We start from the raw sequence: 16538 nt of genomic DNA on the forward strand, positions 1-16538 counted from the left end.
GTTCTTTAGCTAATCCCTTCACCTTCTTTCATCCAGTCCCTCACTCCACCTTCCTCTCTGACAGCTGAGTGGCTCCTTTCAATAAATGTTATGGTCCTTTATCTCTAGCTCTCTTGGCTCCAATTGACAGATGAGGAAAATTATGAAATGTATTTACAATTTGAGAAGATGTGCTCAAAATGTCACAGTAATTTTCTAGTAGGAAAATACATAGTAGGTATCCCAACAGGCAACGTCCCACCTCACTCCACCCAGCCAAACACACGCCCTTTTAAGCAAGACTAAAGATTTCTCTTCCAAAATTACTAGGCACTTCAAGAAACAACAGGTTTGAAAACATCTTCTTAAATGCAATATCATCCTTGTATGAATGTCAAAGAAAAATGAAATGTAATTAAAACGAGCTAACTGGTTCCCTCTCCCTTTGAGTGTTCTAGTAACTACTTATGAATTATACTTGGAAATGAACCCTTTCATAAACTCATGCTTTATTTAGTCCATGAGGATGGAATAAAAGTGAAGAGCTTCTCCCCTCGCAGAGACTACAATTTCTAGTATTCACCCTGGTACCTTTAAAATATGGAACTGAAGGGTCACACCCAGTGAAAATTCTCATCTCTAGCACTGCGGACTGTTCATTAAAGAAAGGCCTGAAATTCTAATACTTCCCTCTGACCTAAGGCTCCATAGCAACTGAGGTCCTTCCTTCTAGAGTGCTAGGAAGAACTGCCACTTACTAAAGAATGGGAAGCCCAAATTACACTGCATTTTGGAATATCTGGTAGAAAACTCTGCTCCTCAAGAAGCCAGCCCGGCCAGGCGTGGCTCAGTGGTTGAGCGTCGACCTGGGATCCAGGCGATCAGGGTTCGATTCCTGGTCAGGGCACATGCCTGGGTTGCGGGCTTGATCAATGACTTTCTCATCATTGATGTTTCTATCTCTTTCTCTCCCTCTCCTTTCCTCTCTCTGAAATCAATAAAGATATATTAAAAAAAAAAAAAAGCCAGATCGTGCCTCTTCTCCAGGATGAACCTGGCATAGGGATGCTAACCCATGATTTACTCAAAGGAAAAAACACAGTGTAAGAACGCAGGTAGGTAAATTTGCCACCAGCAGCAGCAGTGCAGCATCATGTTAAAACATACCTCGAAAGCACTGTGGCAGGTTTGAAATTTACACTTACTACTCAGCTATATACAGAAGCTGTTACTTCATTTCTCTGTGGTTGAATTCAACTTGATCATGACCATCATGTTTCTGCTTATGATAGAAAAAAACCCACCTTGCTACTTCCATATAACTTAATCTCTTTAGACTTAAAATTGTAGTTGCTTCAGGGCAATTAGTCAAATTAAATTCATCTCAAACTGCCTCTCCTGGCTGTGTTCCTTTCCCTTTCCCTCTTCCCCCCAGGGGAAGATTATAGACCACCAAAGGATAGGGAGAGAACCTGGTCCAGGTGCTGCCCTGCAAGCCCTCACTGGCCTCCTTGGGATGTAACATCCCTTTGTCTTTGAATGCTGGCCTCATTCTGCTGATGCAACTGGTGGATATCTGCAGTCATGATCCCAGCCCGTCTTCACCAGTGAGACTGGCACAGTCCATTCTGTGCCCTCTTCATTCTGGCCCGAGGCTTCTCCCACCCAGCTCTCTCAGCACCTCCACATCTAACTGAGGGGGCCTGCAGGACCGTCAGGATTTCTCCTATGCCACATGAGGCACTGGGAAACTGTGAGGGGACACCATCTCAGGGCTAGTTTCCACAAGGTACTTTCCTCCCAGAGTTCCAGACAGGACACAGGGTCCAACTGCTGTCTGCGTGCAGATTATTCTCCACCCACCCAGAGGTGGGGATCCCAGGGAAACCATTCATTTCTCAACTCTAGTCTCATCCAAATCTCTACAAACTCCATCCTGCAGCTCAGGAAGGTATTTCCTGCTTTCTGCAGCCTCCCTCCTGCATGGCTTACTGTACAGTGTATGCCAGGTCTTCTGAGATCTTGCTCTTTGGAATCCACAAATCATTTTTCTTCTAACAAAGTCTTCCTCTTTTAAAGGAAGGTCTGGGCTAACTGATCTCTGCAACACGCTTCAAGCGCCCGTTTTGAAAGTTGAAAGCTGAACAATGTCTTCTTTGTCCCAGCTTATAGTCTGTCTTCCCCCTGAAGTAATGGAATCCTTAGCCTCAATGAGGGAGACTCCCAGGGCAACAAGAATGAGGAGGAAGTGAAAGTAAATTGAATGTCAGTTCAAAATATTATCCCCACTAAATCAGCTGGTTGTAATGCAAGGTCTCAGAGGTCCCAGAACACTCACCCAAGATTTTTAAAAAGTGCAACATATAAGCATGTCATTCTTCTAGAAGACACCATTTATACCTATTTGAACCCAGGGCTAAAAGGGCCTATGTCCTTCAGTTTCTTGAATTCTTTTTATCTAATGTCCTGAACCTCTATTCTGTTAAGCGACCCTTGCTCAGTATCAGTTTGGAACTTCCCATTTCCCTGGGTTTCCTCTTCCTCGGGCCTTCTCACCTCTGTCTCTCCTCCTCCACACCTGCTATGTTTACTCATCACATCCCTAAAACCTCAGAGCCTTCCTTACCTTAGACATCATCGCAAATCCATCTCACTCCCCTGTTCAGCTGATTCATTTGATATTTCCTCTAATCTCGCAGAACATCTTCCTCACTTGACTATTTAAACTAATCCTCAACTCTAGGTCACCCCAAGGGCAGGTTTTCCATTCCAAAGTGATAAGCACTACAAGGCAAAGGCACAAAACTGGGCTAAGGGAACCGTCAAAAATATCTATAGATTCCAATGGGGCCTCACAATGTCTCCTTCATACTTTTTATCCATTGACTCTTTGGACTTTTTCTAGGTCTTCCAAGCCCTCATCTCATCTCTAAATCTTCCACCTTCAGATGATGGCTCAGTCTCCAATTTTACTGAAAAGTTTCAGGAAACTCCATACCTTCAAACTTCTTTTCACATAAAAATTTCACTGTATCTTCATCTATCTTACAGTGATAGTTACACATCACACATGTAAAGTACTGTGCCTGTCCTTCAGACATTCAAATCTATAAATATCTTTCTCATCTGTTCTGTATCCCTCAGAATTACTGCTAATTTTTATCCCTTTGAGGGCTATCATGGATTGAATGATGCATTGCCTCCCCCCCAAAAAATGTCCATCTGGACCCTGTGAGTGTGACCTTATTTGAAAAAGGGTCTTTACAAATGTAATTAAGAACCTCAAGATGAGATCATCTTGGATTAGTGTGGGTCCTAAATGCAATGACAAGTATCCTGATAGAGAGGATAATGCCATGTGAAGATGGAGACAGAGGGAAGCCCAGGACTGCAGGCAGCCACCAGAGCCTAGGGAAGAGACATGGAACAGTCTCCCTCAGAGCCTCTGGAAGGATCTACCTTAATTTCAAGACTTCTGGCCTCACTGTGAGAGGTTTTTTTGTTGTTTTAAGCCATGGTTTGAGAAAATTTGTTATGGCAGCCACAGAAAACTCTTTCTAATACAAAGGCTCTTTCTATACTTACCATCATCTTGACTGTACCAACTCTTTGTTGATCCCCTTCTGTACATTATCCCCTCTCTCCAGCCTCATCAACATCACTCTTTTTAGTGGGTCATTTCCATATGTTCTAGCTCATCCAGGAGACACTGAGAGTGCAGAGAGGTGTCCTACTAGGAGACACAGAGCAGGGCTGTTGCCGCAGCAGTTGTAGATCTCAAAGTGCACAGGAATACTGCTGTGGGGGTGGAGGCCAGGATGCTTCATCCCAGGAAACTGTGTCACAGCTTTGGAGGTGGAATCAGGGAAGGCACTAGGGTTTGCCTTGAGCCTCTCAGATCAGGGACTCAACACTTTCCCACACTGGGCTTTTCCTATATGGCATGGTTGGGCCAAGGCACAATCAGAGAACATTTGGGGCTACAGTTTTCCAAGCGCCAATCTTCCTTGTATCACACTTAGCTATAAACTAACTAGAACTTCCCAGGAATTCCTGGCACCCAGAGAGGCATCCAGTTTTGTTCCTTATACACAGTCCTTATAGGTTCTTCCCAGCCACACCTCACTGGCTTTCACTAGCAATTCTTGGCCTCTTAGAGAAATACCTCCAACTCTTGGCATTCTGAAATCAAGACCCAGTTGAATAATGACTATAAGACAGTGAGAATTTGTATGGTTAACCAGACTAGTATGAAAAGAGTATGGTATGGCACATTATCTATGCTTTGACACTAACTTGCAGACAGAGCTAGGATTTGGGATCACTGGATTTTAACCCAAGGATGTGGAACATAAGGTAGAACCTAAAACATTAGGTGCAACAAAAATCTGGATTCTAAACCATGACTCTGAGCATCTATCAATGCAGAGGACCTAAAGTGTTATCTACAAAAAGAAAATTTATTCAAGATGCATCCCATCCTAGAAATACTGAAAACATCTAGGGAGACCTCCCTACTTGCACAGTTACACAGAGCACAAAGTGAATTAAATGAGGTGTGCTTCTAGCCTTCTAGTAGCTTGCCACTGAAAATGGACAATATTGACACTGATATGTACAAAAGTGAGTGAACGTGAACAAACTGGGTAAAGTGGTGCCATTATATGCCAGCCAAGGGCAAAGTGCGTTTTGTCAGTAGCGTGTGATTGCCCACATTTAAGCAAGTGGTTGTGGCAGTGGACAGGAGGGCAGGAAAAGCACTGAAATCGCAGATAACGAATGGTTAAGGAAGGAAAAACAGTTGACTACTACTTTCCAAAGACCATGGTAGCAATGCAAACCACGGTGAAATACAGATACCCTCCCTCTCTGTCTTGGCTACAGCAGTTGGTCTAAATCCACAGAAAGTGTTCTTCTTGGTCTCCATCCTTCAGATACATTAAATCTGGCATCCAGGTGGGAGTTAGGCAAGAGAAGCCATTAATGAGGAACCACACAGAGCTATTCCTAGGTAGCTGAGAAGACTCTTAATGAGAGGCTGACAAACACGCCTGTTGTGCTGCTGGGTCTTTTGTTACAGATATCACTTGAGTGGTCCCTCCCTCCAACCATGGAAAACATTTTATAGGCTTATTTTCAAGCATTCTTTTGAAGGATATACAAACAGAGGCTGTTGTATATACCGGGATATAGTATGAAATCATTACTTTGTAGGACTTTAAGTATATGATGGAAACCTCCCCTCCCCAGCTAATGGTGCTACTACCAAGCAAACTAATGCATGGAGAGGAAGTCAGTCCCACAGCCAAAGCTGGGTTTCATATGGCTGAGGAACCAGTTAAATGCCACTTTGAGAGGTCCAGAAACAGGCAGGTGAATAATAGGTGAGCACCTGTCTTCTCTGGTTCCCCCGGAATACACTGGCGGCTCACTCTGCTACTCTTCTCTCTCGCACTCTTCACTACTGTATTCTTCCAGTTTCCTCCAGATTTTTAAATATTCTGCATTTACCCTGGTCTTGGATGTCATTGTGCACTGGTGACTTCTTGTTGCCTTAGTGAAAATCTTAATAGAGGCCTGACAACAGAGGGCAAAGAAGTAACTATTTCCTTGACCACCCTAAATTTTTAACAAAAAGCTCAATATTATGAACAAAAAATCTTTAAACACACACCATTCTCAAAATACAATGGTGGGTCCTAAAAAGTCTAGGATAGTGACTGAATCTAAGTCATGCGGATCAGTAGAAAGTGAATTGGGTGCCATCAGAAACTACAGAAGCTCAATATCCAAGGAGATGCCAGCCTAGCTGCACAGATGGCTGGAAACCAGCTATACATTCCAGTGCCCTGCCTCAGGGCCTGTCTGAGTCAACATCTGCTGACTATCTGCACTATAAAAGACATCCTGCTACATACTATAGGGGAACAAAAAAAAAAAAAAAAAGGAAGGGGGAGCAGTAAACAAAATTTTTGCATGGATGAGGCCAACAGTCTCTTGAGAAAACAGAAGACATAAATATATATTTCTAGGAGACCTGGATTCTAGTCTAAACTAAATTAATAACTGGATGTATAACCTTGGGCAAGTCACAAAAATTCTCTACACCTTGGATTCGTCATAGCAGGAATTAACTAATAACATAAGGCATCATTTATTAAGAGGTAATTGAGAGACATAAACATTCAATGCAAGAAAATGAGAAGGCTAGGGTAATCTTCCCAGAGTTGGGATTCCAAGTGGGCTTTGAAAAATGGTTAGAATTCTGAGGGAAAGAAGGATCAGGGAATTCCAAGAGAAAACCTCCTACAAAGCCTGGAACACATATTCCATATTAATGATGTAGTAGACTGATATCTGGCTAATCAAGTGTTAATGCAGTGGTGAATGAGGTCAGCCAGGTACCACTAAGAACGTGGAGACAGTGGAAGGCATTGAATACCCAGCTAAGAAATTCGGTCTTTCTCCTGTTCACTGGGTTGTTAGTAAAGGGACAGGGCAAAAGAACCAGTATCCCCATCAGCCAGCACATCCACTTTCACATGGATCGAACCTCCTCACTCAATCTAGAAAATACAGGAGTGATGCAACAGGAAGTGTTTATTTTAATTTTTATTTTTTTTTGCAACTGGAATTGTTGTTTGCAAATCATGGGGGAGCCTGAAAGCATAACATATCAAGAGAATATAGATTAGACAAAGGTATATATAGAGGACAGCTGCAGAATTGACATGTTCAAGTAAGAGACAATGATAAAAGATACAGAATGACAGAATGTTAGATTTCATTGATTAACTCAGCTTCTAAATCTGAAAACAATGAGGTGCTCTGCTTGTATTTCTAGGAGGTTAGATAATAAACTAAACAACAAAAAGGTGAAACTCTCCAAACTCAGAGCAAACAAGAGAAACCATTAACAGAAATCAGCACTTTCCAAATTATCCTGTGTGCATGTGCCTAGCTATAGGCAACATATGACACAATTTCTGAAATAAAATAAAAATGAAATTTTACAAGTGATAATATTTAAAATAGTTATTGCTTTTAAGTAGATACTACGATGTGTGAAAATGAAGGAACTTGTTGGTATTTATTTGCCTTTTCAGGAGAATTTAAGTTGCGCAGGATTTCACAGAAATACAGATTCAGTAACTTTTGGGGGGGGATTAGGGAAGAAAGGATTGGGAAAAGTACCCTGGGCTTTGTTGTGGGAAATGAGATCTGGCTCATTTTTAATTTTCCATTAAAGTCTTACTTTTCAGTATAAAGCAGATGGACTCCTTATACAACTCCATGAAAAGCCTACTATTTTTGGGTACCTCAAAGATGGAAGCTCTGAAGAAAATGAAAGTGTCTGAATTCATCAGATAAAATCCCACCAGCACATTCAAAAGGAGTAGGTACTTAGAAATCTTAAAAACACAAGGTAAAGGTCTTTCTGCGGTGGATTTCTGGTCCCCAGCCTCCTCTGGGCTGCTGCTCCCTCCGGATCCAGCTGATGGCTGATTCTCTACCACTTCATGGCCTGCTCCCATCACTGTGGCTGAGACTCACTATATTTGCTTCATTCCTCGTCTCTCACAGCTGCCTCCCAGCCATTCTCAAATACAGAAAAGGATTTCAGTGTTCAACCCTGTCCACCCATACTTACTAAATGAGAACAGGATCTGGGAATGTGCATTCTATAAGATCCTCAGAGGATACTCATGCAACTATGGCTCTAAAGCTCTTTAGTTATCAAGGGCTAAGACGTGATTCAATACATTCTGTTATACGTTCTGCCAGGGTGGATGGAAAAACAAGGGCTGATGTTTACTGTGTGTGGACTATGAGGTACTGGGCTAGGTTGTTTATAATCTAATTAGAGAGATGGAACAAATTTAGTGTTAAGAACATAGATTCTTGGAGCCAGGCTGACTGCCTGGGTTCAGATCCCAGCTCTGCTGTTTACTAGCTCTGTGACCCTGACTAAATCACTTAACCTCTATGCTTCAGTTTCCCCCCTGTTAAATGGGGATAGAAATGACAGTACCTCATGAAATAGTGCTGGGTGTTGTGTTGGGAAAATCAAACCATGAAAAAGATACAATACCTGACTTACAAAGAGCCCACAAGTCAGTAAAAAGAGACCAGTACTGCCTACTCTCACAGAGCTGACTTCACTTTGCTGTGACAAGGGTGATAATGGGGTGGTAACCAAGTGCCATGGGAACCCAGAGATAGGACCAAACGGGGGCTTCCCAGAAGGTAAGTCTTGAATGGAGCCATCAGAGGTAATGAGGTTTCCACAGGGGGTAAAGGTGCCTTTGTACCACCAACACTTACCTCAGAAGTAACTGTAAAGCAAAGGCAAGGGGGTTTGAAAACAGGCAGGGAGTGAGGACCCATGGCTTTGGAGCAAAGCAGGCCTGAGCTCAGGAACCAGGCAGACCTGACTTCTCTAGTAATTAGCTGTGTGACAATGGGCAAGTTTCCTTTCTGAGCCTCCATCTTCCCATCTGACCAATGAGGATAATGATGACTGCCTCATAGTGTTGTTATGACTAAGTAAATTACTGTATGTAAAGCACTTAACAAGGCCTCTGGGGTTCAATAAAAGTGGTAGGCATTATTATTTTTATGGTGTATTTAGAGAGGAATGAGCAGCTGTGGTATGCATAGGTCAGAAATAAGTAGACCTCAGAAAAAGCCTTCTGAATTGAAATAACCAATGGGTTAAAATTTTCCCATGCTGTATTTTTTCTCCCCAAAACTTACAGTTAGTAGGTACTCAATACATATTTGCCCAAACCAACAGAGTGTTACTTGAGGTGATGGGTCTACAAGGATGTTCTCTGCATCCTGAGAATAGCCGGGAAGAGGACCCAAGTCTGCCTCACATCCAGAGAGAGGCAAAGCAGGTCATTCTGGAAGCAGGCTCAGATGAATGGCAGAACACTCGCACCCAAATACTACAGCTCAGAGCCTTACAAACATTGTTAAAGTTTCATGAGTCAGTAAGCATTATCTTTTCTTCCCATGTTTTTATTAGACCATAAATCCAGTTTATATCCTTCTAGGATTACTGTGTTCTAATCAAGTCCAGAGTGCCACTTACTCCTAAGTTATCTGTACTGCATGTCACCCAAGTCCATTTGGATAATACTGTTCAGGCTACTCATGTGTTTTAGTAGCTAAAAATTAGATTTGTTCAACTAGAAACACTAAAAAACAAACAAAAAAAGATATATTCCTCTAAATAACACAAATCACCCTTGTTTCATAGGAACCAAGTGCATGAAAGTCATAATTTGTGTGTGTGTGTGTGGGGGGGTCCTACTTCGTAGTTTGTTCCACCTTCGGAAAGTCATGATGAGGTTCTGAAGTCCAACTCAAGGAATTTACATTGTCAACAGGCTAAAATTCTGGTTATCTGACTAAAACAAAGAAACCCTTCTACAGGGCTAACTTCAAAGTGTTTTATTTTCTATTCTCAAGAATCAAAAAGGCTTGGCATTTCTTAAGAAGACTTGCTAAAAATGCTGTTTTCAATCATACTAATTTCCTACCTTTTCCCAGTAATTCTTGATCCAGTACTAGCAATCACCCAAATCTTTCTAAAATATTCAAAATTTCCCTTTATGCACACAATGTATTTTCACCCTCCTTTCCCTAAGGGGCATATATGTTATACATGTGTGTGCATATGCATATGTGTTTTGTGTATGTGTGTGTGTACACACACACACACATTAACAACAGCAGCAAACACACAGCTTTTTCTATGTGGAGTCTTATTCTGAGTGCTTTACATTTATTAACTCATGGACTCCTCACAGCAAACCTCTGAGGTAGGAACTATTATCCCCATTTTAAAGGTGAAGAAAGGGAGGTGCAGAGAAATTAGGTAACTTGGTCCAGTTCACGCAGCTGGGAGGGGCTAAACCAGGACCATACCCCGGTATGGCCCTGGGCCAAAAGGCTTGAAATCTGGCTCTCAGTGGTAACTTTGCCACCTGGGTCAAGTTGCTTAGCTTTCTGGGGCTCCTTTTTCCTCACAAGTAAAATGGACATGTTGGACTACATGATCTCTAGGTCCCTTAGGGTAGGTTTCTATAGGTTTTGATACCTATTTCTACCTTGGCCTTGGGAGCAGCAGAGTTTTAGATTTCCAAACTCTATTCCCTTGATGCTTCTGTGCCTGGATCCAGAGATCTTTGGTGCTAAATCCAACTGTACTTGTCATTCTTAATCGTGCTTAACATCTGGGGTATAACCTTCTCTCCCTGGGGATCAGGAACACCTGTCTCCCCAGGGCTTGCCCAATACTCTGGCTGCCCCTCTCCCACTCAGAGCCTGGACTTCTCCTCCTCCTTTCTTCCCAGGCTCTCTCCCAGCCCTGTCTGCTCTATCTCCTCTCCACACTCTCTCTGAGTGATACTGCCCACATCCATGGCATCAAGTATCTTGTAATTTGCTGCTAATAGATTTATATCTGAGTCCTACTCCTCACTCCAGACCGTCTATTCAACTGCCTATGAGATACCTGGACCTGACAGTGCAAAGTATCCATGACAAAGTCATCACTACACACACCAGCTTTTCTTACTGAATTGCTGGTCTCAGTGTCTCTCTCCACCTAATTCCCAAGGACCTGTCTTTGCGCCTCCCCATCCATATCAATCTCACCCTCTCTTATTCTGTCTCTTTTGCTCCATCCAGACCCTCATCTATCGCTCATCTGAGTTTCCATAACTACCTTCCCTGTATCTTGACCACCTCTGGTCCACTGTGGTCAAATGATCTTTATAAATTAAAATCAGATCTAGGCATTACCTCCACTTACAACTCTTAAATGGCATTCCTGACAAAATATAAGAACATTCTCAGTTTTTCCTCCAGCCCTATCTTCTCCCTCTGTTCATCTTCCTTCAACCCACCCTGAACTTCTTGCAGTTTCCCAGGTCTGTGCATTGGCCCTTTGGGATGCTCCTTCTGGGGCAGGGCCGTCACACAACACTCAACTAGGTGACTCCTACTCCTCTAGAAGACACCTCCTTCTCCAGCCTTCTCTGCCTGGCTTCCCCACTTTCCCACCTCTTTGTGGAGGTCATGCTCCCTCCTGTATGCTCCCATGCTCCTGTGAGAATCACTAGAATCATAGATTTATCATAGTGGGTACAGACTTCCTCCTGCAAGTAAGTTCCTTGAGGCAGGATTGCATTCTTTGCCCCTGAATCATCTAGTTCAATGTCTGGAAAATGGTAGCTACAATGAATGAATGAATGCTGCTGAATGAGTAAATATGTAGGACAATCCATAGTCTCATAGAGACCTACCTGTGGATCACTAGAAAAAAACAGCTTAAAATAAAAATCGCACTGAATAAAAGTATTTCCAGTATCAACGTGCTGTCCTTTCCCATCTTAAAATTTAATTTTATTTCCTATTTTCTAGGTGAGCAATAGATGAGGGTCTAAATGGAAGGAGTGGAGGTAGAAATGAACATTTTATTTTTTACTTAAATATAAAGTCCTACTTCCCAACAACTAGAGTATCAATTTCCAAATATTTATGCCACCCATCCCCCTTCTGGCACGTAACACATTTAACTAATATCATCATTATATCCATATACAGTATTTTATATATTGCCTAGTGGCTAAGAGCAAGGGCTTTGAAACCAAATTGGGCCTGAATCCTGACTCTACCACTTATTGGCTGTATGATCTCGAGTTAGTTACTTAACTTCCCTTACTTCAATTTCCCATCTGTAAAATGGGAATTATATATGAAACTACTTCATATCATTATTGTTAGGATTAGAGTTTAAACAGTGCTTGACAGATAGCAAATGCTCAATATAAGTTAGCTATTATTAAACATTTTTATCTCCTCTAGCAGACTGTGAGCTCCTGAAGAGCAAGGACAGCAGATGTATTCATTTTCATGACCTTATCTCCTAGTGCCCTGCACACAGTAACATATTGGCCTAATGTTTGCAGTACAGATGAATATAATGAAATGTTTATAGCAAAAATATGTACATTATTAAGTATGATGATTAATACAGACAGAACTGTTCTAACAATTTGGAGGCCTGTGGAGGATGGAGACTATACTATGAAGAACATTAGCAGTTCACCCTGCTCCTGGAGGTCCGGATGTTCACTTAACCTCCTTGGAATACACAAGGCTCATAGTCACAAAGTCAGGGCAGCTGTGTGATGAAGGGGACTGAGGTGGGACTGAAGAGCTGGGCTGGCTGAGGCTCCCTTCCTATTAGCATTACATGGGGCAAGAAGTTTCTCCTCTTCCAATTAATGGAAGGCAGGGCTGTGACTTCTAAGGACCCCCTCCCCCCAGCCACTTTGGGAGTCTCTAAAGTCAGCAGGTAAAAAACTAGGCCAAGAAAGGTGCTACTGGAGTAAAAAAAATAAAAATAAGATATCAAAGGCAACACAGGAGCTATCACATCTTGTATTACAAGGGATTGCTGAGACGGAACTGGCTGCTTGAACTGACAAAAAGCAAGGTGTTCTGAAACTTGTTCAAAATGAAAACACCTGAACTTTTAAAACCAAAAGAACAAAAGCAATGATGCTACAAGCTATAGGTTTCCATTTAATTTAACTCTCATCAGCCTACAAACTCCTTGAGGACAACGACTGAGCCTTGTTGAGTGGCAGCATATGGCAAAGCTGTTGGCCAAAAATACATTTCTTCTTAATCTTTCATCTGCTCACTTGGTTAACCTACATTTCCCAGGCTCCCTTGCAGTTAAAAGTGGCCACAGAACTAGCCCTCATGTAAAGGATGTAAGTAGAAGTGATGGGTGTCATTTCCAGAACAAAGTATTTAAAAAGTGGGTGCACCTCCTCCACTCCCTCTTTTTTCCTCCTGCCAGCTGGAAAGCAGGTTACAATGGGGTGCTATGAGATGGTGGAACATGAGGAAAGCCACCCACTGACCACTAACACCCATTTTGGACTATAACATGAAGAATAATAAATGTCTATTGCTTGCCCGGCTAGCATGGCTCAGTGGTTGAGCATTGACCTATGATCGGGGAGATTGAGGTTTGATTCCCTGTCAGGGCACATGCTCAGGTTGCTGGCTGGATCCCCAGCAGGGGGCATGCAGGAGGCAGCCAATCAATGACTCTCATAATTGATGTTTCTCTCTCTCTCTCTCTTCCCCTTCCTCTCTCTGAAATCAATAAAGACATATTTTAAAAAAATAAACGTCTATTGCTTTTGAGCCATTATATTTTTGCAGGCCTATTCATTATAGCTACTAAAATTAGCCTAATCAGGTGCTTCACACATATCAAAGACCTAACTCACATTTGTTGAGACAAGATAAATAAGACCAGGTTCCATCTCTCAATGCTGATCAATGAATGATGGAAACAGATACATGTCAACGATAATGCCTGCTGCTGAAGTTTGAAAACAAAATTGGAAGCATGATGAGTTTGGAGGAGAAAGGACAGAGAAAACTTCACAGAGGAGATGACTTTTGAACTGGGCTCTAAAGGTTAAATGGTACTCAAGCAAATCAGATGGGATTGGAGATTCCAGACCCAAAAGAAAGCCCAGCGTAAAGGCACAGAAAGCTGAGTGTGCATCTGTTCACATTCAACCTCATCATTAAGTCTCTCTAACTTGGTCAACTGAGTGCAGATTTACTGTGCACTGACTTTCTTTCCTGGGTCTGGCATCAAACAAACAACCCTTTGTTTTTCCAGCACACTCATTAACTCTATTACTTTTTTTTAAGTATAAAAATTCCACCATGAATGTCCTTAGAAAGTGCAGAAGTAAATATCTAATATGAATATTAACAACTCTTTTCCAATAAAAATTCTTGAAGAACAAACGAGATAGTTCTATTACTTATAACAGTCAAAGAATCATGCTCTTAGGAATCATTGGTTTCAACCTACATGTTGACATTATCGATTAAGCATGTAATAGTTACTGGCTTACAAAACGTAACACTAAGCCCCCAGATTTACATCAACATTTCCTCCCTAAGAGGAACATCAAGCAGATGGTTCAAAGTTCAGTCAAAAGATTCTCTACATACTCTGCTCATAGCTAAGGGCCTCCAAAACCTGAGAATTAACAAACCACTTCCTCCAAAAGTCTGTGAGTCCCTTCCTCACAGTACCCATGGGGCAGAGATAAGGAGAAAGAGAGCACAAAGGGTGGAAAGTATTGCAGTCACTTGGGTGGTAAGAGGAAGGATGTGGGCCTCTGAAGGCTGCCCTGAGGTGAGGAAGAGACAGCCTCCCGTGGTCTTCCCAATACCAATTTAATGCTGTTATCAATGCCCAAGAAACCTGTTTTAATATAAGGGCAAAGCGAAAACACTGGGCAGACAAGATTTCATTTCAAAAGACTTCAGCACTGTGTAGACTCGAGAAAAGAAGCAAGTCAGGCCGCTCCCCTCGTATCAAACACCAATTTAATGCTCTGATTCAGAAACAGAATTTTCTGCCCCCACATTAATTTACCCCACCTCAGCTCTTAGTACCTACACCCCAAAAGAGAGGGTGTTAAAAAGGGGAGGGAGGGCTACTTTGAAAGTAAAGCAACTCTTAAGATGGCTGGAATCATTTCCCCCTTCAATCTAAGAAACACTGCAGCTGCCAGTCAACACTACCGGTCCATGAATACAGCGAAACGCTAGCACCTGCCACTCTGCATCTGGGGCCATTTATTTTTTGGTAAATGTGGCAGGAAAGACTCTCAGAGAGATCAACTGCTTTATCTGAGAGAAAGGGAAGCCCCAGGCAAGAGAAACAAGAAGCACTGCGCCCATCCTTGGGCACTTTGTGCATCTCCTCTCAGTGCACTGAAAGAGCTCTTTGTGTCACACACACACACACACACACACACACACACACACACACACACACACACAGTCTGTGTGATTTATTGGGGGAGGAGGGGCAAGAAGGGTGACTTTATTATCCCTCTTCGCACTGAGTCCCAGCAAATCTCCGCCTGGGCCCAAGCTCTGTGGCCTCTTTCTGGCCCAGTCCGCTCCGCCTGTGGCCGCAGAGATAAGAGAGGGGAGGCGACCAAATAAAAACAGTCATCGATCTAGGGAAGTAGAGAGGAAATCCAGCGAGCAGGGGAGGAGAAGGGAGCTTGGGGGAGAAGGGGTGGGGAGCAGAGGAAGGGGAGCGAGGGCTCCGGCACTGGGGACAGGGGAAGGGTGGGTGGGTGGGAGGTGGCACAGGAAGAGTGAAGGGGAGGAGGGGGAAGTGCATGGGAGGTGCCAGAAATAGGCAGAGGATGCGCCGGGGAAGGCGACGGCCGCGAGAGGAGGAGGCTGCGAGGTGGAGGAGTGGGGCAGGGGTGGGGTGCGGTGGGGTGGGGTGGGAGGGAAGCAGCACGGGGCATCAATTATTAAGTGATTACATCATCCCTGACATTAAAACAACACACACGGCCGGGTCCCCGCGGGGGGCCCCGAAAGGAGGGCGGGGGCGGAGTCTGGGCCAGCCTCTGCTCTAAGCCAATTCCCATTCTCACCCGGCGCCCGCTCGCGGGCGAGAAAATGGGCCCCCATCCCTGCGCCGCCTCAGGGCCGCACCCGCAGGGCTGCCTCCGGCTCGCAGCGGGGACTCGGAGCGGCGCCAGCTCCCCCGCAGCCCCGCGGGGCGCCCGGGACGCCGCGGCGGCCGGGAGAGGGCAGCGCCGGGCCCCAACCGGGCGGCAGCGCTGCGCGGGGGCGCCGGTGGCCCGGCTCTCGGTAGCGTCGCCGGACGCTTACCTGTGCGGCGCTCAGGCTCCGGAGCCCATTCACATGGTCCTCTCCCGCCCTCCTCCTGCGCGGCCGGGCGGCTCCGGCGGCTCCGGCGACTCCGGCGGCTCCGGCGGGCTCGGGAGCCGGTGGGCCTTCCGAGAGCGCAGAGGGGGCGGCGCCGGTTTCCCCGGCCCGGCGGCCGGATCCTTTGCTGGCGCGGCCGGCGGCCGCCGGGCGGTGCGGTGCAGGCGGCGGCTTTGTGTGCGGCTCGGGAGCCCTCGGTGCGCGGGGTGAAGCACCGCGCGCCCGGATGGCGATGGACGCGCGGCTCCGAGGGCAGCCTCGCTCCGGTTCCCGCGGCCGGCCGGCGGGCGGGTCTCCACGGCCTTCGGCTCACGGCGACCCCTCCTCCTCACCCGCGGCAGCCCCCTCCCCGCCCGCTCGGCTCTTGACAGATGGCGCAACTGCTACGACGCGCCGCGCCTGCCGCGGCTGCTCCGAGCTGCTCGCGGGGATGCTCCTGCCCCTCGAGCCCCAGCCCTGTGAGAAGGGGGCGGGACGCACCCTGAGAGTGGCAGGCCTCGCTACCCTATCAACGGGCGCCTAGGGAGGCTCGCCCGGCGACCATTGGTGTCGGGGCGGGGGCGTTACTGAAGTGGGTGGGGCTACCGAGTGGGTTGAGCGTTACTGTGGCAGCCGGCATCCTGGCTTGAGGGTGTCGAGAGGGGATGCGAGGCTGGAGGTGCGCGCGTGTGCGTGCGTGCGTGCGTGTGTGTTCCTAAGGATCGTGTGGACTTGTGAGGTAGTGAGTCAGGGCG

At 45.1% G+C, this 16538-nt stretch overlaps 1 protein-coding gene across 4 annotated transcripts in view; it reads right to left on the minus strand.

Moving 5' to 3' along the window:
* FYN (FYN proto-oncogene, Src family tyrosine kinase) overlaps positions 1 to 15823 on the minus strand; it is a 193289-nt gene extending 177466 nt beyond the window's left edge. The window contains exon 1 of one of the 4 annotated variants that reach the window (XM_087817560.1): positions 15748 to 15823. The gene's annotated coding sequence lies outside the window, so the exon portion shown is untranslated. The remainder of the gene's footprint in view (positions 1 to 15747) is intronic. The other 3 variants (XM_087817559.1, XM_087817561.1, XM_087817562.1) reach the window with 3 other exon arrangements.
* Between the last annotated feature and the right edge of the window lie 715 nt (positions 15824 to 16538).

Source organism: Miniopterus natalensis, chromosome 5 (assembly GCF_054644295.1).
Source record: "Miniopterus natalensis isolate mMinNat1 chromosome 5, mMinNat1.hap1, whole genome shotgun sequence".
NCBI lineage: Eukaryota > Metazoa > Chordata > Mammalia > Chiroptera > Miniopteridae > Miniopterus > Miniopterus natalensis.